Here is an 18,337-nt window from a genome sequence, read left to right as displayed (position 1 = left end):
AAGGAGGAAGTGCTGGATGTCTTAAAATGGTTAAAGGTGGATAAATCCCCAGGACCTGATCAGGTGTACCCGAGAACTCTGTGGAAAACTAGAGATGTGATTGCTGGGACTCTTGCTGAGATATTGTATCATCGATAGTCACAGGTGAGGTGCCGGAAGACTGGAGATTGGCAAACGTGGTGCCACTATTTAAGAAGTCCAGTAAAGACAAACCAGGGAACTATAGACCGGTGAGCCTGACCTCAGTGGTGGGCAAGTTGTTGGAGGGAATCCTGAGGGACAGGATGTACATGTATTTGGAATGGCAAGGACTGATTAGGGATAGTCAACATGGCTTTGTGCGTGGGAAATCATGTCTCACAAACTTGATTGAGTTTTTTGAAGAAGTAACAAAGAAGATTGATGAGGGCAGAGCAGTAGATGTGATCTATATGGACTTCAATAAGGCGTTCGACAAGGTTACCCATGGGAGACTGATTAGCAAGGTTAGATCTCATGGAATACAGGGAGAACTAGCCATTTGGATACAGAACTGGCTCAAAGGTAGAAGACAGAGGGTGGTGGTGGAGGGTTGTTTTTCAGACTGGAGGCCTGTGACCAGTGGAGTGCCACAAGGATCGGTGCTGGGTCCTCTACTTTTTGTCATTTACATAAATGATTTGGAAGCGAGCATAAGAGGTACAGTTAGTAAGTTTGCAGATGACAGCAAAATTGGAGGTGTAGTGAACAGTGAAGAGGGTTACCTCAGATTACAACAGGATCTTGATCAGATGGGCCAATGGGGTGAGATGTGGCAGATGGAGTTTAATTCAGATAAATGCGAGGTGCTGCATTTTGGGAAAGCAAATTTTAGCAGGACTTATACACTTAATGGTAAGGTCCTAGGGAGTGTTGCTGAACAAAGAGACCTTGGAGTGCAGGTTCATAGCTCCTTGAAAGTGGAGTCGCAGGTAGATAAGATAGTGAAGTTACCATTTGATATGCTTTCCTTTATTGGTCAGAGTATTGAGTACAGGAGTTGGGAGGTCATGTTGTGGCTGTACCAGACATTGGTTAGGCCACTGTTGGAATATTGCGTACAATTCTGGTCTCCTTCCTATCGGAAAGATGTTGTGAAACTTGAAAGTGTTCAGAAAAGATTTACAAGGATGTTGCCAGGGTTGGAGGATTTGAGCTACAGGGAGAAGCTGAACAGGCTGGGGCTGTTTTCCCTGGAGCATTGGAGGCTGAGGGGTGACCTTATAGAGGTTTACAAAATTATGAGGGGCATGGATAGGATAAATAGACAAAGTCTTTCCCCTGGGGTTGGGGAGCCCAGAACTAGAGGGCATAGGTTTAGGGTGAGAGGGGAAAGATATAAAATAGACCTAAGGGGCAACTTTTTCACGCAGAGGGTGGTACGTGTATGGAAAGAGCTGCCAGAGGATGTGGTGGAGGCTGATACAATTGCAACATTTAAGAGGCATTTGGATGGGTATATGAATAGGAAGGATTTGGAGGGATATGGGCCGGGTGCTGGCAGGTGGAACTACATTGGGTTGTGATATCTGGTCTGTTTCCATGCTGTACATCTCTATGACTCTATGACTCTATATTACTGCCCACGGTCAGAAGAGCTTGAATGGAAATGAGTTCACCCTAATTTCCAGACACTGGAGTGATGGTGTGCAACCTACTCTCACTGGCTTGGTTGAAAATAGGCAACACCCACATTTGGTGCCACTGCCTCTTTATTGTAACTGCACCAGGAAATAGGTGGGTTCAATGGTGAGTTCAGGAGGGCATGCCAGGAGCAGCATCAGGAGTATCTGAAGATGAGGTATCAACCTGGTGAAGATACCAAACAGGACTACTTGCATCTGGATTAGTGGTGCTGGAAGAGCACAGCAGTTCAGGCAGCATCCAAGGAGCTTCGAAATCGACGTTTCGGACAAAAGCCCTTCATCAGGAATAAAGGCAGTGAGCCTGAAGCATGGAGAGATAAGCTAGACGAGGGTGGGAGTGGGGAGAAAGTAGCATAGAGTAGCATGACCCAGGACTACTTGCATGTCAAACAGTATAAGCAGCAAGTGATAGAGCTAGGTGATCCCACAATCAACAAACCTGATCTAATTTCTGAGTCCTGCCACATCCAGTTGAGAAGTGTGGTGGACAATTAAACAACTCTTTGCAGAATGGAGCTTCATAAATGTCCCCATCCCCAATGATGGAAGAACCCAACATATTAGTGCAAAAGATGAGGCTGAAGCACTTGCAGCAATCTTCACCAGAGGTATTGACTGGATGATTCATATCAGTCTCCTCCAGTGATCCCCGGCATTACCAGATACCAGTCTTCAGTCAATTTGATTCACTCCACATGATATCAAATAGAGTCATAGAGTAATAGAGATGTACAGACTCTTCAGTCCAACTCGTCCATGCCGACCAGATAACCCAACCCAATCTAGTCCCACGGCCAGTACCTGGCCCATATCCCTCCAAACCCATCCTATTCATATACCCATCCAAATGCCTCTTAAATGTTGCAATTGTACCAGCCTCCACCACTTCCTCTGGCAGCTTATTCCATACACGTACCACCCTCTGCGTGAAAAAGTTGACCCTTAGGTCTCTTTTATACCTTTCCCCTCTCAACCTAAACCTATACCCTTTAGTTCTGGACTCCCCGACTGCAGGGAAAAGACTTTGCCTATTTACCCTGTCCATGGCCCTCATGATTTTATAAATCTCCGCTCCAGAGAAAACAGCCCTAGCCTGTTCAGCCTCTCCCTATAGCTCAAATCCTCCAACCCTGGCAACATCCTTGTAAATCTTTTTTGAACCCTTTCAAGTTTCACAACATCTTTCCAATAGGAAGGAGACCAGAATTGTACGCAATATTCCAAAAGTGGCCTAACCAATGTCCTGCATAGCCACAACATGACCTCCCAACTCCTGTACTCAATACTCTGACCAGTAAAGGAAAGCATACCAAATGGTTTCTTCACTATCCTGTCTACCTGTGACTCCACTTTCAAGGAGCTATGAACTCTCAGGTCTCTTTGTTCAGCAACACTCCCTAGGACCTTACCATTAAGTGTATAAGTCCTGCTAAGATTTGCTTTCCCAAAATGCAAAACCTCACATTTATCTAAATTAAACCCCATCTGCCACTTCAATACTAGAAATCTATGGGCCCTGACAACATTCTGGTAATAGTATAACAGTTCTGTACAAAGATATGTGACCCAGAACTTGCTGCTCCCCTAGCCAAGCTCTTCCAATACCGTTATAACATTGGCATCTACCCGACAACGTGGAAAATTGCCCAGGTATGTCCTGTACACAAAAAGCAGTATAAATTAAACATGACTAATTACTGCCCCAACACTACACCAATCATCAGTAAAGTGATGGAGAGTGTCATCAATAGTGCTATCAAGCAGAATCTCCTGAGCCTGCTCAGTGATGCCCAGTTTGGGTTCCACCAGGGCCACTCAGCTCCTGACCTCATTACAGCTTTAGTTCAGATATGGACAAAAGAGCTGAATTCTAGAGATAGGTGAGAGTAAGAGCCCTTCACATTAAAGCTGCATTTCTTGGAGTGTGGCATCAAGGAGCCCTGGCAAAACTGGAATTGATGAGCATCTGGGGGCAAACTCTTTACTGGTTGGAGTCATGCCTCATTCTTGATGAAGGGCTTATATCTGAAACGTCGATTCTCCTGCTACTTGGATGCTGCCTGACCTGCTGTGCTTTTCCAGCACTACACTCTCGACACTGGTTGGAGTCATACCTGACACAAAAGAAGATGGTTGTAGTTATTGGAGGTCAGTCATCTCAGCCCCAGAACATCTCTGCAGGAGTTCCTCAGGGTAATGTTCTCGGCCCAACCATCTTCAGCTGCTTCACCTATGATCTTACCTCCATCATAAGGTTTAGTAGAGAAAATGTTCGCCGATGATTGCACAATGTTCAGCACCATTCACAACTCCTCAGATACTGAAGCAGTCCATGTTCAAATGCAAAATGACCTGGATGATATCTAGGCTTGATATGACAAAGGGCAACTAAAATTCATGCCACACAAATGCCAGGCAATGATCATCTTCAATAAGATACAATCTAACTACTGTCTCTTGACATTCAGAGATTTACCATCACTGAATGCCTCACTATCAACATCCTAGAGTTTACCATTGACCAAAATTTCAACTGGATTTGACATATAAACACAATGGATATACGACCAGGTCAGAAGCTAGGAATACAGTGGCGAGTAACCTGATTCCCCAAACCCTGTCTGCAAGGCACGAGTCAGGAGTGTGATGGAAAATTACTCACAACATTCAGAAGCTTGACATCATCCAGGACAAAGCAGACTGCTTGACTGGTACCACATCCACAAGCATTTACATCCTCCACCACCATTGTTCAGTAGCAACAGTATGTACCGGCTACAAGATGCAGAACAGAAATTCACTAAAATTCCTCAAACAGCACCTTCCAAACCCACGTCCACTTGCACCTAGAAGGATAAGGACAGCAGATACATGAGATACCACTGCCAGCAAGTTCTGCTTCAAGTCACTAACCTTGAAAATATCTTGTAATTTCTTCAATGTCGCTAGATCAAAATCCTGGAGTTCCCTCCCTCAGGCATTGTGGGTCAACCTACAGCACATGGACTGCAACGGGTTCAAGAAGATAGCTCACACCATTCTCAAGGGCAACTAGGGATAGACAATAAATGCTGGCCAGCCACTGACACCAATGTCTCACAGGAATACCAAAAAAATTCCACACTGTCAGCTGACACTGTACACAACATAGGCAAGGGTGGATGGTGAATAACATTCTGCAGAGAGAATGAGATGCAATTAGTCTACTCTTATTCAAGGCAGGATGTCCCTTTTAAAGGAGAAGCTGCTCTGTGTAATGTTCCTGCAATTTAAATCTGAAAAAGGAAACACCAGGCTAAAAGGAATGTTCACACAGGGTTGTAGATGTGTACCTAACGGTTGGAGATGCTCAAGCAGATACACTGTGGTTTCTCATTAAGTTAGGAAGCCCTCAAAGAGCAGTATGAGAAGGGAGTGAGAGAACGTGGGCCACAAGATCTAGGGATCTCACATGGGCAGTCAAGGCCAGTGAATACCTTTAAAAAACAAACCCCCTCCTCAGTGCGCAGTGTGTGAGGTTTGTGGTGCAAGGTAATGTACATAACCACATCACTCATCCAAAACTGTATTCATATAACAGCCAGACCTTCCATGTTACAGTAACATGCCTAACGGTCTGTCACTGTGTGCACATACCTCCAGCTCATTCAGACACATTGTCCAAACACGATTTGACACAATCACTGACATTCTGCCCTCTCCCTTGGAGACACAATCTATGGCAGCTGAGATTGCTGGATACCTGGATCTCCTGAGCCCTGTGCAAAAGATGATTCTTAAAGTCATAGGATCAGCAGCTGCAGAGCTCCATCGTTCTATGTTGCTGAGAAAATTAAGGATGATGGTACATTTCTGTGTTGTATTTCTTCTCAACTCATGATCTTGCACATGCTACTGCCTGATAAATGACAAGCTGCAGATGATATGACCATCTGCACATCAGAGTTGCCTTCTACCACAACCTTCCCTCACATTGACTTTCCCTTTCAAATTTACTGCTTTCAATCACTTGAGAACATGCTATTTGTCCAACTACAGATGTCCAAGAAGGAAGAAAAAGTGCAAAATCACATCATTTATGAAGAGATCCTGTCATATGATCCAACAGTTACATGGCCACCAGCGAATACAGAGGTTGGATTTGGATGCGGCATATTGCCTGACACAGATAGGCTGCAGGCTATCTCCTATCCAGCTGAAGGGTAGTTTGTTTGCAGCTTCTTGCAGGACAAATGAGTTCTGCTGCAGAGCCCTTGAGGTGGAGCCCTATAATGGACAGCACAGAATGGACACATGTGCTAAAATGCTGGATGCATTGGCTGCCCTGCCAGACAGCCTTCTGCCTCAGTAAGGGTGCATAAATGAGTTCAGTCCCAGGTTGGCAGAGGGCATGGTGTCACGTTTGCTTGTCATATTCTGCTCTCTCTCCCTATCATGCTGCAGACCCATAGAACATAGAACATATAACATAGAACAGTACAGCACAGGAACGTGCCCTCCAGCCCAGAATGTCATGCTGAACATGATGCCAAGTTAAACTAATCCCTTCTGGCTGCCCTTGTTTTATATCCCTCAATTTCTTGCATATTCATGTGCTTATCTAAAAGTCCCTTAAATGGCCCTATCTTATCCGCTTCCACCACCACCTTGGTAGCATATTCCAGACTCATTCCACTCTTTGTGTTTAAAAAAAAATTTGCCCCTCACATCTTCTTTGAACTTTACTCCTCTCACCTTAAATGCACGCCCCCTAATATCAGACATTTCACCTCTGGTAAAAGGATTCTGATTGTCAACTCTTATCTATGCATCTCATAATTTTATAGACATCTGTCAAGTCTCCCCTCAGTCTTCTCTGTTCCAGAGAAAGCAATCTGAGTTTTTATAGCCTCTCCATATAGATCATACACTCTTATCCAGGCAAAATCCTGGTAAACCTCTTCTGCACCCTTACCAAAGCCTCCAGATCCTTCCTGTAATGTGGTGAGCAGAATTGAATGCAATATTCTTAAGTGTGACCTAACCACAGTCTTACAAATCTGCAATATGACATCCTAACTCTTGTACTCAATTCCCCGACCAATAAAGAAAAGCATGCCATCTGCCTTCTTTATCACCCTATCTACTTGTGTGGCCACTTTTAGGGAACTACGGACTTGAACCCCAAGATCCTTCTGTACATCAATGCTGTTCAGGGTCCTGTCATTAACTGTATGCTTTTCCTTCACAATTGATCTCCCAAAGTGCAGCACCTCACAATTCCCCATATTAAATTCCTCCATCTTCCATTTTCCTGCCCATATCTGCAAATGATCTATATCCCACTGTATTCTTTGACAACCTTCTACACTAACCATGATTCCACTGATCTTTGTATTGCCTGCAGTTACTAACACACCCATCTACATTTTCATCCAAGTCGTTTATATATATCACAAACATCAGGATGGATCTCTGCAGAACATCACTAGTCACGGACTTCCACCCTGAAAAATCCTCTTATACCATTACCCTCTGCCTTCTATGGGCCAGTTAATTCTAACTCTATGTGGCCAAGTCACTGTGGATCCAATGCATCTTAATCTTCTTGATGATCCTACCATGAGGGACCTTATTGAAAGCCTTACTAAAATCCACGTAGACAACATCCACTGCTCTACATTCATCATGATGTGGAGGTGGACTGGGGTGGACAAAGTTAAAAATCACACAACAGCAGGTTATAGTCCAACAGGTTTATTTGGAAGTAATAGATTTTAGAGCGCAGCTCCTTCATCAAGTAGCTGAAAGCTAGTACTATGTCAGACTGTGACCTGGTGTTGCGTGATTTTTAATGTTGACTACCTTCGTCACCTCGAAAAATTCAATCAAGTTAGTAAGACATGACCTACCCCACACAAAGCCAATCTAACTGTCCCTCATTAGACCATACTTTTCCAAATATGCATAAATCCTATTGCTAAGAATTCTCTCCAATAATTTCCCAACCACCGATGTGAGACTCACCAGTCTATAGTTTCCTGGATTATCCCTATTTCCCTTCTTGAACAGAGGAACAACATTAGCTATTTGCCAGTCTCTGGGACCTCTCCAGTGTCTAACAAGGATACAAAGATCTTGGTCAAGGCCCCAGCAATCTTCTCTCTTGCCTCTTTCAATAACCTGAGGTAGACACCACCAGGCCCTGGGGTCTTATCCACTCTAATACTCTTCAAGAGACCAAATACCACATCTTTCTTGATCTCAAAATACCCTAGCATATTAGCATGCTCCACACAAATCTCACTATTCTCTATATCCTTCACCTGGGTGAATACTGACACAAAGTACTCATTTAGGATCTCTCTCACATCCTGTGCCTCCAAGACAAGTTCTCTTTATCCTTGATGGCCCTACCTTCTCCCTAGTTATCCTTTTGTTTTTAATGTATGTATAGAATGCCTTGGGGTTCTCTTTAATCCAACTTGCCAAGGTCATTTCACGGGCCCTTCTTGTTCTCCTAAATCCATGCTTGAGATCTGTCCTGCTTTCTTTATATTCCTCACAAGCCCTGTCCGGTTTTAGCTCCCTAAACCTTACATATGCTTCTTTTTTTCCACTGACCAAATTCACAACCTCCCTCGTTTACCAAGTGTCCCTTTCTTGCCAACTGTATCCTTCCTCCTTCCTGGAACATGGCAGTCCTGAACTCTCATCAGCAGGTCTTTCAACAACTCTCACATGTCAACCCAAAATTGTTGCAATCTTAGTAGAGACATGATTCCTGTTCCTCTTAGCATCTGTCCGCAAACTCAAAATCTCACTACAACATCTCCAAATAGAATCAAGACTACTTTGCAAAGCAGAACTGCTTTAAAATTCTCCTACCTGTAAGACTAGTGCTTCACTTTTTAACGTGGGGCACATTGTGCAGTGCAGTTCTTTGTCAATGCAGATAATAGAACATAGAACATAGAACATAGCAAAATACAGCGCAGTACAGGCCCTTTGGCCCTCGATGTTGCGACGATCCAAGCCCACCTAACCTACACTAGCCCACTATCCTCCATATGCCTATCCAATGCCCGTTTAAATGCCATAAAGAGGGAGAATCCACCACTGCTACTGGCAGGGCATTCCATGAACTCACGACTCGCTGAGTAAAGAATCTACCCCGAACATCTGTCCTATACCTACCACCCCTTAATTTAAAGCTATGCCCCCTCGTAATAGCTGACTTCATACGTGGAAATAGGTTCTCATGGTCAACCCTATCTAAACCCCTAATCATCTTGTACACCTCTATCAAGTCACCCCTAAACCTTCTTTTCTCTAATGAAAACAGCCCCAAGTGCCTCAGCCTTTCCTCATACGATCTTCCTACCATACCAGGCAACATCCTGGTAAACCTCCTCTACACCCGTTCCAGTGCCTCCACATCCTTCCTATAGTATGGCGACCAAAACTGCACACAATATTCCAGATGCGGCCGCACCAGAGTCTTATACAATTGCAACATGACCTGAGGGCTCCAGAACTCAATTCCACTACCAATAAAAGCCAGTACGCCATATGCCTTCTTCACCGCACTATTTACCTGGGTGGCAACTTTCAGAGATCTGTGTACATGGACACCAAGATCCCTCTGCTCATCCACACTACCAAGTATCCAACCATTTGCCCAGTACCCCGTCTTTTTGTTACTCTTACCAAAGTGAATCACCTCACACTTAGCTACATTGAACTCCATTTGCCACCTTTCTGCCCAGTTCTGCAGCTTATCTATATCCCGCTGTAACCTGCCACATCCTTCCTCACTGTCAACAACTCCTCCGACTTTCGTATCATCCGCAAACTTGCTCACCCAACCTTCTAGCCCCTCCTCCAGGTCATTTATAAAAATGACAAACAGCAATGGTCCCAAAACAGATCCTTGCGGAACACCGCTAGTAACTGCATTCCAAGATGAACCTTTACCATCAACTACTACCCTCTGTCTTCTTCCAGCCAACCAATTCCTAATCCAAACCTCCAACTCACCCTCAATACCATACCTCCGTATTTTTTGCAGTAGCCTACCATGGGGAACCTTATCAAATGCCTTACTAAAATCCATATACACCACATCTACCGCTTTACCCTCGTCCACCTCCTTAGTCACCTTCTCAAAGAATTCAATAAGGTTTGTGAGGCACGACCTGCCCTTCACAAAACCATGCTGACTATCCTTGATCACATTATTCCTATCCAGATGTTCATAAATCCTATCCCTTACAATTCTCTCTGAGACTTTGCCCACAACAGAAGTGAGACTCACCGGCCTATAGTTACTAGGGTTATCCCTACTCTCCTTCGTGAACAAGGGAACCACATTTGCTATCCTCCAGTCTCCTGGCACTATTCCTGTAGACAAGGAGGACATAAAAATCAAGGCCAATGGCTCTGCAATCTCCTCCCTTGCTTCCCAGAGAATCCTAGGATAAATGCCATCAGGCCCAAGGGACTTATCTATTTTCACCCTTTCCAGAATTTCCAACACCTCTTCCCTACATACCTCAAAGTCGTCCATTCTAATTAATTGTGACTCAGTATTCACATCGGCAACAATGTCCTGTTCCTGAGTGAATACTGACGAAAAGTATTCATTCAGTGTCTCCCCAATCTCTTCAGCCTCCACACGCAACTTCCCACTACTATCCTTGACTGGACCTATTCCTACCCTAGTCATTCTTTTATTCCTGACATACCTATAGAAAGCCTTTGGGTTTTCCCTAATCCTACCAACTAAGGACTTTTCATGTCCCCTCCTTGCTGCTCTTAGCTCTCTCTTCAGATCTTTACTGGCTACCTTATAACTCTCAATCGCCCCAATTGAACCTTCACGCCTCATCTTTACATAGGCCACCCTCTTCCATTTAACAAGGGATTCCAATTCCTTATTAAACCACAGCTCCCTCTAACGACCCTTTCCTCCCTGCCTGACAGGTACATACTTATCAAGGACACTCAATAGTTGCTCCTTGAACAAGCTCCACATATCAATTGTGCCCATGCCTTGAAGCCTACTTTTCCAAGCCACGCATCCTAGGTCGTGCCTCACCGCATCATAATTTCCCTGCCCCCAGCTATAACTCTTGCCCTCTCCATCACTAGAGTAAAAGTCACAGAATTGTGGTCACTGTCCCCAAAGTGCTCACCTACCTCCAATTCTAACACCTGGCCTGGTTCGTTACCCAGAACCAAATCCAGTATGGCCTCACCTCTTGTTGGCCTGTCTACATATTTTGTCAGGAAACCCTCCTGCACACATTGGACAAACACCAACCTATCTAACGAACTCGAGCTATATCTTTCCCAGTCAATATCTGGAAAGTTAAAGTCCCCCATAACAACCACCCTATTACTTTCACTCTTCTCCTGAATCATCCTCGCAATCCTTTCTTCTACGTCTCTAGGACTATTAGGAGGCCTGTAGAAAACTCCTAACAGGGTGACCTCATCTTTCCTATTCCTAACCTCAGCCCAAACTACCTCAGATGGCGAGTCTTCATCCATCGTCCTTTCCACCGCTGTAATACTATCTTTGACAAGCAATGCCATACCTCCCCCTCTTTTACCCCCACCTCTGACCCTACTAAAACATTTAAACCCTGGAACCTGCAACAGCCAATCCTGTCCCTGTTCTACCCATGTCTCCGTAATAGCCACAATATCGAAGTCCCAGGTACCAACCCACGCTGCAAGTTCACCTACCTTATTTTGTATACTTCTTGCATTGAAGTATACACACTTCAAGCCGCTTTCCTGTTTACATGCACCCTCCTTTGAGATTGATGCCATGTTCCTAACCTCCCTACATTCCAAGTCCTGCACCCTAAAGCTACAGTCTAGGTTCCCATGCCCCTGCAGAGTTAGTTTAAACCCCCCCCCTCCCCCCCAAGAGCACTAGCAAACCTCACCCCAAGGATACTGGTGCCCCTCAGGTTCAGGTGTAGGCCATCCTGTTTATAGAGGTCCCACCTTCCCCAGAAAGAACCCCAGTTATCCAGATACCGGAATCCCTCCCTCCTGCACCATCCCTGTAGCCACGCATTTAACTGTTCTCTCTCCCTATTCCTCGACTCTCTATCACCTGGCACCGGTAACAAACCAGAGACAACAACTCTGTTTGTTCTAACTCTGAGCTTCCAACCTAGCTCCCTGAAAGCCTGCCTAACATCCTCAGCCCTCCTCCTACCTATGTCATTGGTGCCAATGTGGACCACGACTTCGGGCTGCTCCCCCTCCCCCTTAAGGACCCGGAAAACACGATCAGAGACGTCACGTACCCTTGCACCTGGGAGGCAACATACCAAACGTGAGTCTCTCTCGCCCCCAAGAACCGCCTATCTGTGCCCCGAACTATCGAGTCCCCATAGGGACCATTAATGGGTGAAAATGGATTGGCTGTGTTGAATGCTGGACTAGTGGTGCTGGAAGAGCACAGCAGTTGAGGCAGCATCCAAGGAGCTTTGAAATCGACGTTTCGGGCAAAAGCCCTTCATCAGGAATAAAGGCAGTGAGCCTGAAGCGTGGTGAGATAAGCTAGAGGAGGGTGGGGTTGGGGAGAAAGTAGCATAGAGTACAATGGGTGAGTGGGGGAGGGGATGAAGGTGATTGGTCAGGGAGGAGAGAGTGGAGTGGATAGGTGGAAAAGGAGATAGGCAGGTAGGACAAAGTCATGGCCCCGTGGCCCAACATTTCAACTCCCCCTCCTACTCTGCCGAGGACATGGAGGTCCTGGGCCTCCTTCACCACTGCTCCCTCACCACCAGATGCCTGGAGGAAGAACGCCTCATCTTCTGCCTTGGAACACTTCAACCCCAGGGCATCAATGTGGACTTCAACAGTTTCCTCATTTCCCCTTCCCCCACCTCACCCTAGTTCTAAACTTCCAGCTCAGCACTGTCCCCATGACTTGTCCGGAATTGTCCTATCTGCCTATCTCCTTTTCCACCTATCCACTCCACCCTCTCCTCTCTGACCTATCATCTTCATCCCCTCCCCCACTCACCCATTGTACTCTATGCTACGTTCTCCCCACCCCCACCCTCCTCTAGCTTATCTCTCCACGCTCCAGGCTCACTGCCTTTATTCCTGATGAAGGGCTTTTGCCCGAAACGTTGATTTCGAAGCTCCTTGGATGCTGCCTGAACTGCTGTGCTCTTCCTGCACCACTGATCCAGAATCTGGTTTCCAGCATCTGCAGTCATTGTTTTTACCTGGCTGTGTTGAAGCCAGCGCTGGAAATGTGTTGCTGGAAAAGCGCAGCAGGTCAGGCAGCATCCAGGGAACAGGAGAATTCCTGAAGAAGGGCTTATGCCCGAAACGTCGATTCTCCTGTTCCCTGGATGCTGCCTGACCTGCTGCACTTTTCCAGCAACACATTTCCAGTTCTGATCTCCAGCATCTGCAGACCTCACTTTCTCCTGTGTTGAAACCAGCCAATGTAATGGCATAGCCTGGGATGTGAGGATGGAGGAAGGTGCTCAGGCCCTAAAATCATTGAGATCGATAAGTCCTGAAATCCACAGGAAACACTGTTCCTCCTGCACTGCAGCAGTCCTGAGACTGATGTGGCCAGAAAAACATAGTGGTCTGTTGAAATGACATGCAACTGGAAGCTAAAGGGTCATTCTTATGGTCAGAATGCAGGTGTTCTGCAAACCAGTAACCCAGTTTGTATTTCATCTTCCCAGTGTAGACGAGACTACATTGTGACCAGGGACTGTTCCCTCAGGGACACCCTGGTCTACTCCTCCTCCATTCTCAAGACCTGCCCACACCTCACGCACCTTCCCATGCATTCACAGAAGGTGTAACACTTGCCCATTTACTTCTTCTCTCCTCGCTATCAAGAAAACCACTGTCCATCCATTAGCCTAACTTATAAGGAGCACAAATAGTCAAATATCGTTGAACAATATCTCAACAAAATAAATACTACGATGCTCCTCTTACTGCTCAGAAGTTAAATTTTTAACTGACTGACATAGTAATTTGCAATTTGTTTCTTTTACTGATGCGGTTGGTGAAACCATTCTCTTTTACTGGCTCTGTTTTATTGCTGGACATAAATTATAGTTACATATTGTAACAAGCAAATGGCAATTGCATTTTAATTTGGTTTTTAACTTTGCCTTCAATATTTGTTTTGATTTCCTCATTAAAAATTCCACCCAACTTTAAAACATCAAAATCTGAAGCCATCATAAATTAATGTAAAATAAAAACAGAAAGCACTGGAGAAACTATCAGGTCTGGCACCATCAGTGGAATCCGAAATGATTTGGAATGTTAAATCAGTTTCTCTCGAGGTTAATGCTGCCAGACGTACTGAGTTTCTCCATCACTACCTGTTTGTATTACAGATTTCCAACATCTGCAGTATTTTCCTTTCATTTAATTTAATGTTAATTCTTGCACATTAACCTTCCTAGTCAAGTTTTAGAGTCAATTTTACTGGTTGCTGCTAAATTCACAATTGTTTTGACAATCCAACAGGAGATTAAGTGTAAAGATACAACTATATTTTATAATCATATACCTTTGTTCATCTACTGTAAAACAAATGCTCTCTATTTTAATTTTTTTAACTCAAAATTTACTCTGCTGCTTTGAAACCAATGTTTGTGGATAAGTACATAACTCCAGTAACAAAGGCACTTAGCAAAATCTGATCTGGCTTTGGCAATCTTATCTCTATCTCAAAGAAAGGACAGATATATTCCAAAAAGATGTGGGAGAGTTGGAGCTTACCCAAGAGAGCTATTTAATATTCAAAAGCTGAAATAATTATGAGGAAGAAGATAGAAAATGTCCCCAAAACGTAATAGTAGACCTGAATGCCAATGCCAAAACTGAATTGATGGTATCCAATTGTTTGAGACCCTGTTCTGCAGAAAATTGCTCAGAGACAAAACAACTGTAATTTTAATAAGTAAATACAAATTTACTATTCGACCTTTAAAATGTATTTTCTGGGCTACTGCTACTGGTATTGGATTTCAAAATTGATATTAAATGAAGTCGCAGCTTCTTCAGCAAGACAACGGGTTGTTATGGGAACTGGAAAAAAAGCCGAGCTCCTCTTAGAAGGACAGTGGAATAATTTCATTCGTGGTTGAACTTGTTCGCTGCTGGACATTGATGGAGTGAGATTGAAAAAAAATTCTGGGAATTTTAATGTCAGATTTTATAATAAATTTGGACATTTTAATTTTTTTGGTAAGATTTTTTGCTGAGACCTTGCCATAACAAATGCAACTTAAATAAAACTTGAGAAGCGTTTTGATCACTTTGCTACACAAAAGGACGTTTTTGTGCCGTGTTCCAAATTCTGTGATTGCTCATGAAAATTGCAGAATTTAGTTTAATCTCTCTGTGAAATTGCTATGCAAATCTCCAAAACTAGAGCAGAGTGGGCAGGACTTGAGAAAAATACAATGTGCCAATAATAAATCAGTAACTGACACAGTCGAGGTGTTACAAACAGTGCTGGTTGCTAAATGTTGTCTAATTTGTTGCTGAATTGTCAACAAGACAAGAATGCAACCTGAGTTTAGATTAAATAGTCCATTACACCAGAGGCCTTTGTGATCCAAGAATTACAAATGAGAGGGAAACCACGGTGAATGAAAATATTAACATAAGGACAATCACTCCAGCAGCAGCAGAGCGAATGGAAACCGCGGACAGTCAGTGTGCGGTGAGTCACTCTCATGGACAGCATTAAATCCTTTTCTACCTAAAGTTTCAACAACAAGCCTGCAGCCTGGTTCTGTATTCTGATTGGTCTCCGTGTGGGCATGCGGACACAGGGGATGTGTGAGAAGACGCAGAAGAATTGAATGGTTCGAATCTTTCTTTTCGAGTTTTTGGTTTCCATGGCAATATAATACCCAGGGAGTGCTCAGGGGGAAAGAAAGGGGGTCCATGAGATGATGAGATTAAAAACACGTTCAGTTTCTGAACATCGATGGAAAAGTAAACTAACATTGTGCGTTGTGCGGCTGATTGCGTCGACATAACACTTTGACAGTCTCTTAGTTGAGTGGCATTTACAAAAGACTGATAAATGCAAAATTATAATTTGGAAAAAGCTATTACTCGAAAAGATAGAAATACACGTAGTTGGGTGTTTCATTATATAGGTGTTGTTGCCCGAACCGCAAAGTAATTTTATGAACACTTTCAACTCTCTTGTTCTCAGTATCAAGAGATTTTGCTACCAGCGAGTTTATTTCTCGATCGTTGACCGATTCACAGCCATTTTATCAGTCTCATGGCTCAGGATAATTGGCAGAGGTTAAAATAACATTTAAAATTTGAAAAATAAAATCAGGAGAAGAAAATATGACACTAAAATAAGATGCAGCAACATATTACTAAGTCTGATAACTTGAATTCAAATTAATTTGAATTCTTAAATTCCAAGAAATCAAAAGGACTTACATGGCTCTTATGTTTTCATGAAATGATTTGTCACACAGGTATTGTCAATATTGTACTGACGTCACATTTTTTTCATGTTACACTCTGCAAGAAAAATACAGTGCACTTGACATCAGCTATTACTGATGAAGGGCTTTTGCCCGAAACGTCGATTTCGAAGCTCTTTGGATGCTGCCTGAACTGCTGTGCTCTTCCTGCACCACTAATCCAGAATCTGGTTTCCAGCATCTGCAGTCATTGTTTTTACCTAGCATTCCATATTCTGGCAAGCACGTGACACTACACCAAGGAGCAAGTTTTGTAAAGTCCAGGTTTCATCTCTATTTTAATGTTAATAATGAACTAACAAGAGAGCTGGTTTTCAATGTTAAACAGTGCCAAAGAATCCTCACATTGTGGAAACAGGCTGCTCAGCTCAACCAGTCCACACCGACCTTCTGAAGAATAACCCACCCAGATCCATTCCCTGTACCCTATACTCTCTATATTTACCCCTGACTAATGCACCTAATCCCTGAACACTATGGGCAATTTCCCACAGCCAATCCACTTAACGTACACATCTTTGGACTGTAGGAGGAAACCCACAAAGACACAGGGCGAATGTGCAAACAGACAGTTGTCCAAGGCAGGAATCGAACCCAGGTCCTTGCCGCTGTGAGGCAGTAGTGCTAACCACAAAGACACCGTGCCAAGAAACGGTGTTGTGCTTAATATTGGTTACACACACGTTTAGAATATACATTTTATATAAGATACCTGAACATTGCAATACAGAGCTATTGAAAATGGACTGGTTCTTGGACAAAGTATTTTTGTCAAGGTTGGAAAAGGAAGAAAGATGAAAAAATAAATCATCTTGCTCTTTCATTCTTTTGCAGATATACTTAATTGGCAGCAGAAAATGTTTATAAATTGAATACATTTTCCATTTTTCTCAGTAGAGTAGATATTTTCTAATCAATCTATACAAGTGAGACTTGAGCCTACGCCTCCTTGCTCAGAGACAGGCACACTATCACTGCATCAAAAGAGTCATTTCCTCAATGGAGAAAACTTAATCAACTCTCATCCCTTGTTCAGGTCCGGTTCGGGGTGCATGCACAATTCCTTAAAGCCTGTGCAAATTAGTTTGAATCCAGGTACTGTTCAAAATACACAGGGCAGCAGTTGAATATGCACCAATATCTGACAAAAAACCCGGAAAATCAGTCATGGAGGACATCAACCAGAGAAAAATCATTTCCCGCGGCCCCCATAAATGGAAGAATCTGTGAGGAGTTGCTCCTGCAATTAAAATCTGTTTAGCTCCAGTATTTGCTGCAGCTAACTCCTTACTTTCTCAGTACCTTCAGTACCGCAATATTTGGACATACCTATATTCTTCCACTTCAGGTTGTTTGAGCAGTTCTACTCATAATCTTTCCACCACTGGGGGCCACGGCAACAGCTAACTTGGTCCTAAGCTTTGCAATCCCCTTCTCTTGTCAAATTTTATTTTTTAATACTCCTGTGAAGTACTTTGTACATTTCATTACCTTAAAATCTTTGTATATATTGCAGGTTATTGTTTCCCAAGATGCATATCTGCATAATGTCAAAGCAAAATACTGCAAATTTTGGACATCTGAATTAAAAGTAGATAATGCTGGAAGCATTCATCTTGTCTGCAATGTTTTAAGGACATGAGTTAATTAAGTTTCCTTTGGCAGACTATACAATTCAAAATGGAAATCCAGCTGCAAAATGCACATTCCAGACTGATGCAAAATCAGGAAGCTGACCTCCTCACAAGTGGTTACGGAGGTGGATGGTCTAACTGGAAGGTATGGGTCAGATGCTGAGTATATGGAGGAGAAAACTGCCCACATTAATCTTGTAGAGTTTGGAAAGGCAGTCGTGTTTGCCATGGCCCAACAATTTTATCATTTTCAGACATCTCCCTGAATGAGCGCTCAAAATTATATTGGGGTCTGGTCAAATCACAATTCTGATTTACATAGATTGCTGAGACTCTCACATGATGCAATTGTTACAGAACCACCTGGTAGAAGGTCCAATTTAAAATTGAATTGGCGTTTAAAGCGGATTGTTGGTTAATCACTTGATTTTAACTCTGTTACTCTTCCATTGAAGTGGTGAGACCTACCATTCAGCTCTTCCTCATTGTCTCTGCTACCAAACTTCCAGCTCAGCACTGT

At 43.6% G+C, this 18,337-nt stretch overlaps 1 protein-coding gene across 4 annotated transcripts in view; it reads left to right on the top strand.

The window, feature by feature from the left end:
* garem2 (GRB2 associated regulator of MAPK1 subtype 2) overlaps positions 1–18,337 on the top strand; it is a 322,420-nt gene that overhangs the window by 154,410 nt on the left and 149,673 nt on the right. Inside the window, exon 1 of one of the 4 annotated variants that reach the window (XM_087976896.1) lies at positions 17,800–17,962. The exons of the other annotated variants lie outside the window; for them this stretch is intronic. The gene's annotated coding sequence lies outside the window, so the exon portion shown is untranslated. Of the gene's footprint in view, positions 1–17,799; positions 17,963–18,337 lie in introns of those variants that run through there. 4 annotated transcript variants of the gene reach the window in all.

Source organism: Chiloscyllium plagiosum, unplaced genomic scaffold (genome assembly GCF_037043375.1).
Source record: "Chiloscyllium plagiosum isolate Xiang-an unplaced genomic scaffold, Cpla_swu_hap1 HiC_scaffold_3, whole genome shotgun sequence".
NCBI classification, from domain to species: domain Eukaryota; kingdom Metazoa; phylum Chordata; class Chondrichthyes; order Orectolobiformes; family Hemiscylliidae; genus Chiloscyllium; species Chiloscyllium plagiosum.
The sequence above is the reverse complement of the archived record's forward strand: the minus strand, read 5'-3'. Positions and strand labels throughout refer to the sequence as shown.